At 44.2% G+C, this 16,305-nt stretch overlaps 1 protein-coding gene across 2 annotated transcripts in view; it reads right to left on the minus strand.

Annotated features, from left to right (window-relative positions):
- Positions 1-16,305, minus strand: part of MYO5B (myosin VB) — a 284,649-nt gene that overhangs the window by 135,596 nt on the left and 132,748 nt on the right. The window lies entirely within an intron of this gene.

The following is a 16,305-nucleotide window of genomic DNA, read 5'->3' on the forward strand; positions in this document are numbered from 1 at the left end:
TGACTTTCCTGACTCCTAGAAATGCCAGTTAACATTAAATTTTAATTAACTGCCTATAGAAAATCTGGGAAATTCAAGCATCCCTTACCACTGGAATTGGTTTGGGGATTTCAGCATAACCATTCAGGCAGCTTTTTGTTTGCTTCTTGCGTGTGAGCTCACCTAGAAGTTCAAATGGGCTGCTTTAAGGGAGGGCTTTTTCTTAACCTCTCATACACTTACGCTTGGAGATACACACCCCCTCTGGAGTCTACCCTCCTCGCGCTGCAAAGAACTTTGCATTTACATGTGGTGTGTCTCTGCTTCATTTTAAAGCTATGTTGATTGAAAAGGTATGTCCACACAATCTGCACATGGGTGTTTATCAAGGGTTGGCCAAAAAGTCCGAGTGTTTTTTTTCCATAAAATAAAAAACACATTTTTCATTTTCACCAATAACTTTACTGATTTGGATATTTTGAGTATTTCCACTATCCCATGTGGTAAAATGTTGACTGTTCTCAATTAATGTCTCAATTTAATCAGTATCAACTTCAACTGGTCTACCCAACCATGGAGCAACGTCCAGCAAGAAATCTCCAGCATGAAACTTCACAAACCACTTTTGACATATTTGATCAGTCATAGCACCTTCGCCATATACTGCACAATCTTTTTTGTGTGTTTCAGTTGCATTTTTACCTTTCTTGAAATAATAAAGCATAATATGCCACAAATATTGCTTTTCTTCCACCTTCAACATTAAAATGGTTACACAAAAATTCACCAATTTGATAAGTTTTTTAAAAAATGCACACCGATAAGACAAGTGTCACAATACAGTCTAACAAAGTTGCTTTGAATGAAGTTAAAGACAACTAAGTGCTACTAGAAACCATCTTATGAGGAAAAAAACAAACTTACTTTTTGGCCAACCCAGTAGTAGCTTTATTCACAATTGCCAAAACTTGGAAGCAATCAAGACGATGTCCCTGAGCAGGTGAACGGACAAACTGTGGTCCATCCAGACAATGGACTATTATTCAGCACTAAAAAGAAGTAGCCTAGCAAGGTACGGAAAGACATGGAGGAAACGTAAATGTATTTTACTAAATGAAAGAAGCCAGTCTGAAAAGGTTACATACTGTATGATTCCAACTATATGGCATTCTGGAAATGGCAAAAGATCAGCAGCTGCCAGGGGTTGAAGAGGTGGGGAGGGATGAATAGATGGAGCACAGGGGGCTTTTAGGGTGGTGAAAATCCTTTGTATGACACCAGAATGATAGACACATGTCAGTGTGTGTTACACAAATGTATAATGACATGTATCCAAACCCACAGGATGTACTACACTAAGCATAAACCATAACATAAACGATGGACGTTAGGTGATTATGAAGTCCTAACACACATTCGTCAGTTGTAACAAATGTGAAAATATAACAAATGCTCTGGCAGGGGAACACGGGTAATGAGAGAGGCTATATATGTGGTAGGAATATGTGGGAACTCCGTACCTTTCCCTCAGTCTTGCTGTAAACCTAAAACTACTCAAAATATTGTCTTAATTTAAAAACAAAGATATGTCAAGAAAGATCTTAACTACTTATCTTGTTCATTCTTTATATACTACAAAACTTGTAAAAATCTATCTGAAGAAACATTTGAAATATTTAAAATATTACGTGAGGATACTGTTTGAACTGGAAGCAATCATGGAATGCTTTGCAAAAATTACAACAGCTAACGCATACAGCACCTTCCACGTGCCAGGCATTTTCCATGTATCCAACAACTGGCCTCCTAGGAATAAGGTTTTATTCTTATCATTCCCAAGTTAGAGAAGAGGAAACAGACACAGGGAGCTTATGTGACTCGTCCAAGGTCACACAGCCAGTCAGCAGCAGCATGAGACTCAGGCTGCAGTGCCCATGCTGTGGATCGGTGCCCCACACGGCTCCTTCCGAGATGAGGCAGCTGTCACTATAACACGGCGCCACTCCACAGTGGTGTTAGAGTGTAACCGCTTCGGCCACCACTCTCAGCTAATAAATGATGGATTTAGTGAGCAGTTTTAAAGAATTGCAAGGAAAGGAGGGAGGGAGGGAGGGAGGCAGGGAAGAAGATAGACAGGTAACCCAACCTAATGAAAGAGGGAGCACACTTTTCTCCAACCGGCTCAAATGAAGATCTATCCCCCAAGTCTCCGTGATCACCCAGCTGCACTGTTGCACTTTACTTGTCTAAAGGAAGAAGAATGTGAAACCATGTTACACTCCAGAGCCATTTAGTCTTTATTTAGGAGAGAAGGCAGTAAATCAAACCTAGCTGGTATTTAAAAAATGAAAAGTTCCTAAACACACTTTTACAATTTACTATTGTCACGTAGTTAGTGGAGGAACTCTAACCTACTAACACAAAATAAAGTGGTAGAAGCTGCAGTTTTTTCCTTAGTATTTTCCTTTGTAACAAAAGATAGGCTAAAGGGTTGTTACTAAACTACACCTGCCAGGGCACAAACTAGTCAGGACTCGAGCCTGCCTCCGCCGCCCTCCTGTTTGCTTTCGGAGCGTTACAGACCCCAAGCACGGCTGCCCTCCTCGGGTGGGCCACTCGGTGCTGCTCCAGGGGACACTATGCTCCCTTCTGGGCCTAGCGCCCTCTCTCCAACTCGTGTATTCCAAGGTCCAGTCTCTTAGAGGCCAGCGTCCAAGCTTGCCGTTTCTTTGAAAACCGGTCTCACAAACTAGCCGTACACCACTTAACAACGAGGATACGTTCTGAGAAACCTGTTGTTAGGCGATTTCGTCCCTGTGTGAGCATTATAGGGTGCGCTCACACAGACCTGGATGGCACGCCCACTGCACACCCAGGCTTCCTAGCGTAGCCCATGGCTCCTGGGACGCAAGCCTGTACAGCATGATGCGGCCCCAAACACCGAGAGACTAAATCAGCACAAGGAGAAAGGGCGCCGTCAAGAGACGCGGTAAACGCGGGATGTACGAGGCTGCCGTCACCATGACGTGGCAGGCTGTTGTATGAGAGACTTTTAAAAAATAATTAGAAAGCGTACATTCTAAAATAATGATAAAAAGTACACAGTAAATATGTAAACAAGTAACACAGTCGTCTGTTATCATTCTCGAGTATTATGTGCTGTAATAGTATGTGCTATTCGATTACATGCCAGGCCGCGCGGGAGGCTAGTCCACACCAGCCCCGCCACGAGCACGTGAGTAGTGTGCTGTGCCACCTCAGTAGGTGACAGGGACTGTCAGCTCCACTGCAATCCTGGGGGGCCACCGTTGCATATGTGGCCCCTCAGTGACCGACATGTGTACAATGTCTTGTGAAAAAGGCACTTCGATGATTTAGTAGCATGACAGTAAAGACATCCTCGACTAGTTCGAAGAAATTGGATCATCAGCCCAGTTCAGTGAGAGAGGAAACATACTGGAGACTAGGAAAACCTGGATGTTCAAATGGATGCTCACATTAGCTGAGTGACCTGGACAGGGTTCACGACCGCCCTCACAACCGTATTACACCAAACTGTGATCACCATCTATTACCACAGTTCAGACGAGAAGTGTTGGAGTATTTTGGTTGACACATTATCAATCATTACAGCAGGGAACTATTAGTAAATTTCTGTTAATGCAGGCCCCAAAGATTGAAAGCATCCCAGGAGAGCCAGAGAGGGCCCCAATCTCCTCCTCCTGGCAGTCTAGATCTAGACTCCTGGGTCGATTATGGATGCCACATTTTATAGGATGTTTTGAAAACCTGGAACATATTCAGAGGTAGTCAGCTGAATGGTGACCTGTCAGAGCAAGAATGCTCCCCAGACCTGGAAGCGTTTAGCTTGGAGAAGAAAAGACTAAATGAGCACCCCCAAAGCAGACTGTTCTGGCAGCTGCTCCAGAAGAGGCAGGAATATCTGCTCACCTCTGAGTTTCAAACATTAGAATGACTGCCTCCTGAGGGAACCAGAAGTTTCCACAAGGACTTGGCACCACAACATTGAAAATACGGAAAAAGGAATCCCTATTGAAAAGATTTGACCTCAAAAGCCTTCCAATTTCATGTAAGGAAATCTTAGTCATTCTATACATTTCATAAACACATACTCCGTGAAATAAAATAAGGGGTTCTACAAATATAAGTAAAGTGAAAAGAACTGTAAAAATAACATTCTCACACAAATGAAGAGAAAGCTCTGCTCTGGATCGCTGAGCTGGAGTGCATACACATGAGCTCTAATTATGATAGGCCAATAAGAACCACGACACACGGAATAAAACTTTAGGGACGCGATGAGCCAGTGGGGGAAGCAACAACAAACTGGAGCAAGAATACAGGGTGAGGCAAAAGGTGGCTTTCAGCTGTGGGTACATGAAACAGAATTTACGCTTGTACTATGGTTTATTAATTATTGGATTATTTTCCATATGAACAACTGTAAACCTACTTTTGCCCCACCCTGTGTATGGATCCTCAATATCCTAAGTGAAGATTGGTGCTACATATTTAAACTAAATTTAGTTAGACTTAAGTAGTTCATACACCCATATTCATTGTTCTCAATAACCTCTCAGCAAGCATGAAGTTAGGGGGGCAGCTATTCTTAGCTAGTAAGGGTGACTAACCAGAGAAGTTGCTGGGTGCTTGGAATTCCCCCTGCTCTTTCTCTCTCTGCTACTAGGTGTAAGGCATTTTCTAAAAAGACATCTCATAATTCTAAGTACTCTTGGTATTGCTTTTCTAAAGGTTAATCCCCTTTTTAACCAAAAAGGAGATCTTTTTTAAGCAGGTCATCGATCCTGACACATTTTGTTCACTAGTTCTGGGAATACGGAGAACTGAATTAATTTCTGGCATCTTTTGGCTGCAAGAGCCCCTCCTCTGTCTTCCAACATCATTGATCTCTAATGGGGACAGAAGCCAGGCAGACAAAAGGCATTTGCTTTTAAATGCGCCCACTATGAGCCCTGGCAGGGGAGCTCAGACGGTTAGAGCATTGTCCCCATACGCCAAGGTTGCAGGTTTGATGCCCAGTCAGGGCACATAAAAGAATCAACCAATGAATGCATAAATAAGTGGAACAACAAATCAATATTTTTTTCTCTCTCTCTCTCTCATTTCCCCCCCTCTAAAAAATCAATTAAAAAATTTTTAAAAATGTGTCCACTGTGGTTCTAAAGGACATAAACATGATGTTTCTCCAGAACAGGCTGCTTGACTGGCAGACTTTCTGGAACATTCCTCACTCACAGAAGAGTCCTCTCACTTCCCGACACCCTGCTATTGGCAAAGATCAGGGGGATCACCTGCGTTACACAGGTGGCTTCAGCAGAGTTCCTTCTGCCTCACAGAGAGAGAGCCTGTGGGTGTATAGTAAATGTCAATACCTGAGCCCCATGTGATCAACTCACCCTCCGGGGGTTGGGGCCTGAACCTGGGTGGTCTGAAACCTTCCCAAGGATTCTCCTGGGTGGCCAGGGTTGAGAGTCATGGCAGAAGAGGCCAGGCATCTATCTACTAACCCTGAAGGATCCTCCACCTTCTAAACACGCCTTCCAATTCTGTGACTTCTTGCATTGACCAAAACCACTCTGACTCTCAATGCGCGCTGAGATGCCGAAAGCAACCAAGCAGAGCTTAAAGACCGGAGAGACCACTGCAACTCGTGACTCGGACTCTTTAAGGGAGCACCAGTCCTGGATCCCAGATCACAGACACCCATCCATTCCAAAAGCTGCCCAAACGCTGGTCCAAGATGTCATCCTTTTTGAATCACTTACAGGGTTTTTAAAAATACCGATGATTTGGTCTTAGCCTTGAGATTCTGACTCAGTCAAGTCGGGGGGCGGGATTGGGTGGGACTGGGAGGCACCCCTGGGGGATTTCTGCGCAGAGCCGTTTGGGGGAGCCTCTGCTTACTCCAACCATGCGCGAGGCCAGGGCCAGTCATGTCCTGGATGCAATTCTAACTCTTTATCTCCACCATCGCCAGCCTTCACAAGGCTGTCTTCTTTTCCTTTAAGCCAGCATGCCGTCCACTGCTGTACACCTACGTCCTCATGTAATCAAAGAGCTACTTTAAAAAGGAGTGCTCTTTAACCCAGCCTAGAAAGATGACACTGACACAGGGACAACGGCCACGCACTCCTCGTTACGTCTCCTGTCGTGGGGACGGGCCACCCTGAGCCCGCGCCTTCGCTCCCCTTCTCCCCACTGCAGCACACCGACAAGGCCACAGCCCTTCCTCTGTGGAACAGAGACTAGTCCACAAAGACTACTTCCTCTGTGGCTTCACACCCTGCCCTGGACACTACGCTCACCGCCCCTTCTGAACGTGCACCCCTATCAACGAGGGAAACAGCACGCTCCTCCGCAATATATACTGAATATTTAAAATAATGTTCATGTATCTTTTATAATGTGCACAGTGCATTATTGGTAGAGTGGTAGACAAAGTGACTTATAAATATAGATTTCAGAGGAGCAATATTGAAAGGCGATGAAAAAATAAAGTTCTACTATTTTTTTCCCCACTCCAATGACTCATCTTCCAAAAACTGATGGGCTCCAACTCTGATTCGCTGCCGCACGTGCCAGCTGTCACCGAGTCTCGCTTCTGCCCGTTTGGGATAAGATGCTTCCTGGCCTCCAGCACACGCTCAGCTAGTGGTATCTGGCAGGCTGTCTTTGGAGCAACTGGCTATAAAACAAATGAGTAATTGCTTGGTCCCTGCACTGCACTGCACTGCCTCTCCTTCGCTCGAGCTCACAGGCAGCCCCACCCACAGGGCACTGGTGTCCGGTTCTAACACCATTCAGGGGGCCGAGGAGTCAGCAACAGCGCAATGTCACTTGCAGTGTGAAATGGAAAGTTGTTGGTTTTCTATGACAGTAAGTAATTTTAAATATAATACAGTTGATGCTATATTTCCCCTAGATATATTGGCAACCATCTATAAACTTCCATAATTCTAATTTTAAACACAGACCTATAGAAAAGTCCAAAGGAACTTTGCTGATCACATGGAATTGCCTCCCTTTTACAATTCACTTGGCCTGGAAGGTCCATCTGTTTTCAGAGGTCAACCTTATAAAGGGAATCCCATTCAGTTTTGGATTCTTCCAGCACAGTTTTCTTCTGGACACTATGAAGTCAGTGATAGATGTCACATATTATTTATTGTCAGTATTATCCCTACCACCATCCCTGTATCAGAACCTTAACAGAACAGTCACTCTGTGCCAGTTAAGCCCTTTTCACTTATCAACTCATTGACTTCCAACAATGACTCAGATGCAGCATTTATCCCCATTTTATAGATGCAGACACTGGGGCACAGTGAGGTTAACTTCAGTAACACGCCAAGATCGCACAGCTACGTTCTGAGAACCCCAGAGTCTTATCCCTGGACACCAAGCGGCATCTGCCTTTCGTACTAACCTTAGGCACAATGTCAGACCATTTACAGTCACCCTGTCTTCCAGGACCTAAATATAAAAATAGGCAGTTAAAGAAAGAGCGGTTAACATGGCGTGAAAGGTATTACTGCGATATAAATAGAAATGTCATTTCATCCTGCTAGGCTTCACATTTTATTAGTTTTTCCCACTGAAAATTATTTCAGACACTTTGAAAAACTAAATCTTACTCACATGTCACTGTCACTGTGAACTTCAAAAGAAACCCACGTGGGATGACAAGTTCGACTCTGACAGCATAATGAGGCTGTGTAACAAGAGTGGTGTGTGGTCACCACAAGAGCTCAAGTCCGCTGGGCACTGCGCAGCATGGGGCTCTCTGCTTGCACCTTGCGCACTTGAACCTGAAGTGCACACACGCATCTTGTTTCATTTGGGGGATGGAGGTGCCTTGGGCAACAGAAGTTGACCAGAGCAGAACATGGGGAAGAGGTGAGGCTGGAGATCTGTGTAGGTCACCCTCTCAGACATGAGCACCCCCAAAACCATGTCTGACCAACCAGTGTGAACAGGTTTTAACAAGGTTTAACAGTGTAGGCAAGTACCTAAATTTATAATTCTATCTGGTTAAATTACAAATTAGTACCTAGAGAAAGAACTGCTGCCCGCATGTTACCGAAATCCATCAGGACTAACACTGATAATTCAATGGATAAGAACAGAGGCAACAGATTGGTTAAATCTGGACATACTTCAAGCCGGGGAGACCTAATATACCGGGAGGAAAAAATAGGATTCAAGAAGATGCACTTGCTGAACTAATGGAATGCAGGGACAAAAGGTGAAATTTAATACCTATAACTGTTAATCCTGCTCAGCACATAAAAATCAATTGTGCAAGTGCAGAATGAGGGCAACATATCTTAAAGAAGCTTGAATTTATAGTGACAGAAAGTATATCGGTGGTTACCTGGCATGGAGGGATGGATTTCAAAGGAACACGTAGAAATGTTGGGGAGTTAATGAAACGTTCATTATCTGGATTTTGCTGGTGGTTTCACAGGTGCACACATATATCAAAATGTGTCAAACTGTATGTGCAATCTAATGTGTGTAAGTGCAGTTTAAACATGACAGTTTATTGCTGGTCAATTAAATCTCATTAAAGTTGTAATAAATAGTTCTTGTGCATATGTGGGTAGGAGGTAGGGGAATAGAAATTTAACAGCTTGCAAACTTATTAAAAGTCCACAATGTGAAATTCCTGCCAGAAATCAATGCAATTACAGGCTCCTCTAACAGAAGTTCTGCACAGGAAAGTAACTCTTCCCCTCACCTGGCAGACCTACATTCAGAGACCACTGAAATCACAGAGAAAGACCAGACGGTGTCCAAGGGTCAGCATAATGGGAAAGAGTCTGAAAACCACACTCAGAAGGAACGGCTGTGGCAGCCAGGATGTGCAGGCCAGAGTTGGGGAGAAAAGGACACATGACAGCGAGCGCTGCTGTGTGTAAGAAACGCCCGCGTCCTGGACAGCTGCACAGGATGGAGCTCAGACTCATGGGGAAAAGCAAACGGAGACCAAGTAGAGTGCCATGTAATAGAGAAATTCCCAACAACGGAAGCTTTAAAAAGGAAACACATTGGCAAGACAGAGGGACCTGTACTGGGGATGGCCAGGCAGCACCCAAAGGACCAGCTGCCGGGACACGGTTACCCTGCATTCTTACAGCACAGTCAATTTCCACCCGATGGCTGCAGGCTGTCTCCTTTCTAGCAGGCTATGACCCCCAAGTAAAAGAGGGTCAATGTGAATAAACTGAAGCATCTTTCATCTCTAGGATTTTTGATTTGGGACTTCGCAAAGCGTGTTGTGCACACTATGGATACACAGTTCGTAGTAACATTCATGGCCTCTGCGGGGTCACAGAACTTAGGCCAAGGAAGTGGCCCAGCCCCATTCCAGCCTGACTTCACGATTTTAAAAGATGACAATATATACTTATTTACTTTAATAGAGGAGTGCCATTAGCTACAACCACTGCACAGTAACTTTCCCCTACATTCAGAAACTTAAACAATAAAACTAGAACTTTAAACCTGAGACGTATAACTAAAGAGGACACGGTCTAAAAGAGTATCCAGGATGGAAACGATGCCACAGACCCCAGCTGTAGGGTGCCCCTCGGCGCGGGTGAGGGCGAGTGCCTGCACTGCTGGGCAGGAGCGCATGGAGGAGGAGACCGAGGCGAGCGGGACCAGCCGGTGCAGGGACCAGCAGACTGAGGCCAGCAGCCCTGCGGACAAGCGGGAACTACTCAGGACGTGCTCTAGAAATAAGAGATAACACCAGAGAGGAATTAAAAGCCATCTCTGTGTGCAGATGTCTCAAACATCTCTTATACTTTGTCCTGACTTGAAATCATGGTTTCTTAATTGACTGTAAAAATTCAACAAGTCATGGCTCCCTAATTACTGCCCTCCCTAGTGATTCTATCATTGACTATATTCAACAACGTCCAACGAGGCAATCAGCTTTAATTCTCACACCTCAAATTTTTACAGGGCTCAAGGGCTGAGTTATGTTGATGTAAAAATGCTGAGTCATTATTTAGATAAAGTCTAGTCATGGCACCATAAAAACATCGAATCTTCCATAAAAATGCTGAGTCATGGCTTGGAAAAACACTGAGTCATGGTGTTGCAAAGCACTGAGTTACGGTATCAAACAATGCCAAGTCATGGTTATGTAAAAGTACTGAGTTGTGGCTACGTTAAAATGTCACTGTCGTTATGCTGACAAGGCTTAAAGAAATGCTGGGTCATGTTTACATTTTAAAAGCCAGTCATGTTTGCATGGAAGTGCTGAGTCATGATTTGGAAAAATGCTGGGCCATGGCATAGTAAAATTCTGAGTCATGGTTACCAGAACATGCTGAATAATGGTTTGGAGACTTGCTGAGTGACACTTACTTAGAATTCTGAGTCATGGTTATGTAGAAAAGCTGGCTCATGCTTACACAAAAATGCCGAGTGTCAGCATCATAAAAACGCTGGGTCATCATCACATGGTTTTGAGAATTGCTGAGTCATGGTTACCTAAAGAGCTGAGTTACATTTGCATGAAAGTGCTGAGTAATGGTTTGGAGAAGGGCCAAATCATGGTTATTTAAATGTCAGGTCTTGATGTCATAAAAATACTTCATTGTGTTGTCATAAAATGCCAAGTCACGGTGTTGTGCAAATGCCATGTCATTGTATGTAAAATGCTGACTCATGGCTAGGTGAAATGCTGGTTTATGGGGTACCTGAAATCCTGAGCCATTGTTAACGTGAAACACTGAGTCATGGTGTTGTGAAAGCTGATTCATGGTGTCCTGAAGACCACAGTCCCCTCAGTTCTTGGGAAGATAATCTGGAACAGTCAGCAGGTGCCGTTGAGTGAAGTGCCATGTCTTCTCAGCCAGTGCAGTGGCTTCTCAGCAAACAGACAGGGTCTGAATTCCAGCTTCACCCATTTACTGCCTTCACAACCTTGGAAAATTGTTCTACATCCTTTAGCGTCTATCTTCGTCTGGATAGTGGGGATAACTAATCTCACTTGGTGGTTTTTGGTTTTTGTGTTTTTTTAAGCTATAAAAGAAAGTTAATTTTGAAAGTCATAGAGGTAGAAGAATGGAATGGTAGAAGAAATGGGCTCAGAAAACAAGTTACAGAGACAAAAAAGAAGGGGTCCTTGGAGCTTAGGAGAGAAAGGTAACACATCTGAGGGGAAGGGGCAGGAGAGGGGAAAGGTACAGGGGACAGGGAAGGTGCAGGCTTGCTCCCAGGAGGGAGAGAGCACCTCACTTGGAGGTTTTCAGAACTAAACGCATTAATGTGTTGAATCTTTCTATTCTTCCTTAAATGCCCATAATATGCCCTAGGGTATAGTGCTGATGACACAGGAAACAAAACAGCACACTGTGCCACATGGTCTCACACTTGATCATTCCCTTTCATTCATTACACAGAGCTTGTTTACAACAGACAAGGTATTTCCACAAGAATCTAAGCTTCTCTTGGGAAGATGTTCTCATCCTTATAAATGGTATAGGAATATGGAGAAAGAAATGTTCATTACGAAACAGGGCTCCTCAGAGAAAAACTGTTCTTCAAACATCCCTTGTGTGTCTATCTAACAAGCTCCAAAATGTTTCCATTTCTCTAGGCCCGCATTTCCCAGAGACTGTCGTACGGAACATTAGTCCCCTGAGATAATCCTTGAACACAGTTTTGTGTCTGAATATGATTTGCAAACCCAGCCTAATTCATCCCCATCTCGGAGGCTCAGAACACATGCCAACATAACTGCTCGGAGAGGCCCTGCCTTCACAGAAGGCATTTCGTTTATTTATCCAGGCCCCCCAGACTTGTCTGACCATCATACTTTTCTCCCAAAGTTCACACCAACCTGGACAGGCCTCCCCACTCTGGCCCATCCTGTCTCCGACTCTCCTGCAGACCCACACACACGTAGGTGAAACTTGCCTGGGTGCTGTTCTCTGACCTTGGTTTATAATAGCTTTTTGGAGATATAATTCACAGAACACACAATTCGCCCATTTTAAAGTATACAACTCAAAGAGTGTTAGTGCATTTGCAGGGTTGTGAAGCCATCACGATTAATTTTAGAACATTTTCCTCATCCCCTCCCGCCCCCCCAAAAAAACATACCCAGAAGCAGTCACTCCCCATTTCTCCCTCAAACCACCAGCCCCAGGCAACCACTAATCTGCTTCCCGTCTGTACAGATTTGCTTGTTCTGGACATTTCATGTCAATGGAATCATACAACACAGGGAGTGGGCAAACGTAGGTTTACAGTTGTAATACAAATAAATAATACAAGGATGAATAAATAATACAAGAAAATAAACTGTTTCGCTGCTCACAACTATAAACCTACGTTTGCCTACACCTGTATGTGGTCTTTGTGCCTGGCTTTTTCACTTAGCATGTTCTCAAGGTTCGTCTCTGTGGTAGCATGTATCTGCACTTTGTTCCTTTTTATAGCCAACTAATATTCCATTGTATGAATATATTACATGTTGTTTATCCATTCAACAATTAATGAATATGTAGATTGTTTTCACCTTCTGGCTGCTGTGAAAAATGCTGTTATGAACATTTGTGTGTAAGTTTTTGCCTGAACACATGTTTTCATTTCTCTTGGGTATATATTTAAGAGTGGGGTTGCTGGGTCATGTGGTAACCCTATGTTTAATTTTTTGAAGAACTGCCAGACTATTTTACAAAGCAGCTGCACCATTTTATATTTCCACTAGTGTATGAGGATTCTAATTGCTCCATATCCTTGCCAACAATTGTTTTTATCTCTTCTCAATTACGGATATCTTAGTGAACATAGAACAGTATGTCACTGTGGTTTTGTGACCATGCCTTTTGATCCCACTGCTAAGGTTATGACCACTCTATTCCACCCACCTAGATGCCTTCTTTTCACTCTATGCATCCTACCATTTCACCAAGATCCAGCTTAACTCCTGCAGTTTTCTTGAACTATCTATGACAGATACATCTCCAAACTCAAATCAAATGACCCCATGCCTGGCTTCTATTTACTTTCTGCAGTCACTGGCTTGTTGGCCTCTTTATGGTTTCTCTCTCCAACCAGACTGTGAGCTCCTTAAGAAGTGGAGAGAGGTCTTACATTTCTTGGTGTTCATTAAAGAGCCTATCAAATAACAGATACTTTACAAGTATTCACAGATAGGATTTAATGTAGGAGCTGAGGCTGGGGTTAGGCCAGGTAAAAATGAGGGAGAGGGCCCTGGCTGGGTGGCTCAGTTGGTTGGAGCGTTGTCCCATACACCGAAAGCCTGGGAGTTCAATTCCTGGTCAGGGCACATACCTAGGTTGTAGGTTCAATCCCTGATTGTCATGTGTATGGGAGGTAATGGATCAATGTCTCTCTCTCTGACGCTCTTCCCCCTCTCTTCTTCTTCCTCCCTCCCTTCTCTAAAATCAACACACATATCCTTGGGCAAGGATTTTTTTAAAAATCAAGGAGAGGGCATTTTGGATCTCAAACTGGGAGTGAGGAGCAGAAGTAAAGAAGTAAGCGGGGAAGTCGTCCCCTTTCTCAGGGGAAGCTACAGGTTTTTCACGCAAAGGACAGAATTCATGAATTTGATGTGTCATACTACTTTAGCATTCTTCTTCACTGTGACTCTCAATTTACTCTCGTCTAGATTTGGTGCGTTCAATAGGGATATGAAGAGTGAAAAAATCCTCTTGTATCTTTTCTTCCTGTCCTCCAGCACTGCAGGCCTCTGCGTGAACTCTCGGGATGGGGATGAAGGTCCGCATTTATCCCCTTGTGACTCCACAGAGTTGTCCCCCGCGCCCCCCAATGCAGTATTGGGAGATGGAGAGGCCCCCTGAGAGCCACATCAAAAGTGAAAATCTAGTCCCCAGTGAGCCAAGATAAAAAACTGCTGAGTCCAAGGCCAACTGAGTCCCAGCCTCCAAAGACTGGAAGTCACCAACCTGCGTTTCTCATACCCTTTATTTTGCCCCGCAGTTCCAGAGGCTCAGATTCAAGCACACTGTCCTAGGCCATGGCTACCTGAGGCACATAATTTCCACAACTACTGATGAGTCAGGAAGAGCACAAGCCACAGTCAGCAGGTGCTGTTCAATGAATGTGTTCGAGTCTTCGAAGTTGACAGAGAAGGCCCACGGAAATACAGCCAAAACTCTCCCTACCTCTAACCAGTGGGTGTCTTCTTTGCACAGCAGAGATCCTTCTAATGCGCCTCTCAGATCGATAACAGAAACCCTGAGCTGCTGACAATAGAACATTAAAAAATAGCTCTCTCCTGGGGCCTCACATGCTGGTCTTGTACTTCTAACGTGCATTCATGAGCGAAAACTGCTTAAGAATTTTAGCAAAATTATTTGGCTAACCCCTGGCACTCAGCAGGTAAAATTAGTATAAACTTTAAAACCTTAAAGAAAACCCATAAGGAACAAATCCTGGTGCAACTTTAACATTTAAACTCCTTAACCACCCAATGCGATGCCCTAAACAAGACCAGATCACTACTACCCTGCATGCCCACACCCCCTTCCTTCTGATGAGTGTGAACGGGGACCCCAACAAGTGAAACAACCCAAGTATAGAATAATCACGGGCACAGCCTCAGGCATGGAAGGGAAGAACGTAGCCATCTAGTCAAGAGGACCTATAATATGAATAAAACGGGAGGCTAGCAGATCCTCAAAGCTACAAGGGGAAGTCAGAAGTCCTGGATAACAAACAGCAACTACTGATACATCTAAGTACAACTGGCCAAGAAAGGAGAATGGGATGAAAAACAATCAAATGTCAAGGACATCCATGAAAGGACAAGCCTTACAGAGCTGCTGGGCGTTTAGCGCAGTAGGAAGTCAGTAGAACCAAGCCACACTCACCTTCTCGTTTAGAACTATAAAATTCCATCCCATAAAGAAGGAAAGATAGTTGTCTTCACAGGAGGCAAACAAAGACTCAGCCTAAGGGATTCTCCCAAGGCACAGAAGTCTGTCCCAACCCCAGGGCACCCCCCTCCTGCCCCCGCCATACACTTGACCTCCAACAGTAACACAGGAGCCGGGCCGTGGGCTACCACATGCTGAAACTAATTTTTCTCTCCACAGGATCTGACCTCAAGCCAGCCTTTCAGTTATGAGGTGTGCGTCGGCAGGTTACACCAAGCTAGGCAACTCTTGGCCCTATCAGGCCCTTGATAGCACATTAACATAGTGTGTGGACCTTCTTATGGTATTCAAGAGGTCAAAAGTTGCAACCATTCCAGCTCCACAGTCTCTTACCATATTCTGGAGACATAAAATGCTTATAGATGATTGTGTTTATTAAATTGCTTAGTTCTCTAATCACTGCTTACTTGGAATTTGGTCACTGCATAACTATAATGAAGCAGATTTTTTACATACTGATCTCTACAGCCAGCAATAAAACATAATCAGTAGAGAAGCCTATGAAACAATCTTCTCTCATGGGAACTTTCACTGGACTGAAAACTATACTTGAAAATACACTGAATAAACAGACCACCCCAAATGGGATTCTCCTGTAACAGAAATCAATCACTCCTCTCCCCAAATGAGCCTCAGCAGTCTCCCCGGTGCCCACCCAAGAGCTGTCCTGTGTATGCTGCTAGTTCCACACATGCTCTCTGGAGGGTGAAAGAAAGATTTGGCTGAAAGGATACAGCATTTTAGTGTTACCTAGAATACACATGTCCGTGGACACTTCAGTAAAACTGTCCTCCCTACATCATGCCTGAAGAGTCCCAAGACCAACACTGCAGTGGGAAATTTTATGTGTCAACCTGGCTAAGCCACACCACTCAGATGTTTAGGCAAACACTAGCATAGATACTGCCGTAAAGGTATTTTTTAGATGAGATTAACATTTACATCAGCAGACTTTGGGAAATGCAGATGACCCTCTATAGCACAGTGGGCCTCATCCAATCAGTTAAAGGTCATATGAGGGAAAAAAACCTGACCTCTCCCTAAGACAGAGTTCTGCCAGTAGACTGCCTTCAGACTCTACATGCAACATCAACTCTTTTCTGGGTCTCCCACCTACAAGCCTTGAGCCAATTCCTTAAAATAAAAATACCCCCCGGCAAACATTCGCGCACACACACACTTCATATTGGCTCTGTTTTCCTAGAGAACCTAACACAATCACCTAGCCCATCTTCTTAGGAAATAACCTGTACCTATCCTTCAAAGACGGAGTGAGGTAGGGGACAAACAGGAAAAAAATCTACTTCAGGGGCTAAACAGCACTCCACTTCCA

This window comes from Pteronotus mesoamericanus, unplaced genomic scaffold (genome assembly GCF_021234165.1).
Source record: "Pteronotus mesoamericanus isolate MK-2021 breed Mesoamerican mustached bat unplaced genomic scaffold, CSHL_Meso_final contig_74, whole genome shotgun sequence".
Classification (NCBI taxonomy): Eukaryota; Metazoa; Chordata; class Mammalia; order Chiroptera; family Mormoopidae; genus Pteronotus; species Pteronotus mesoamericanus.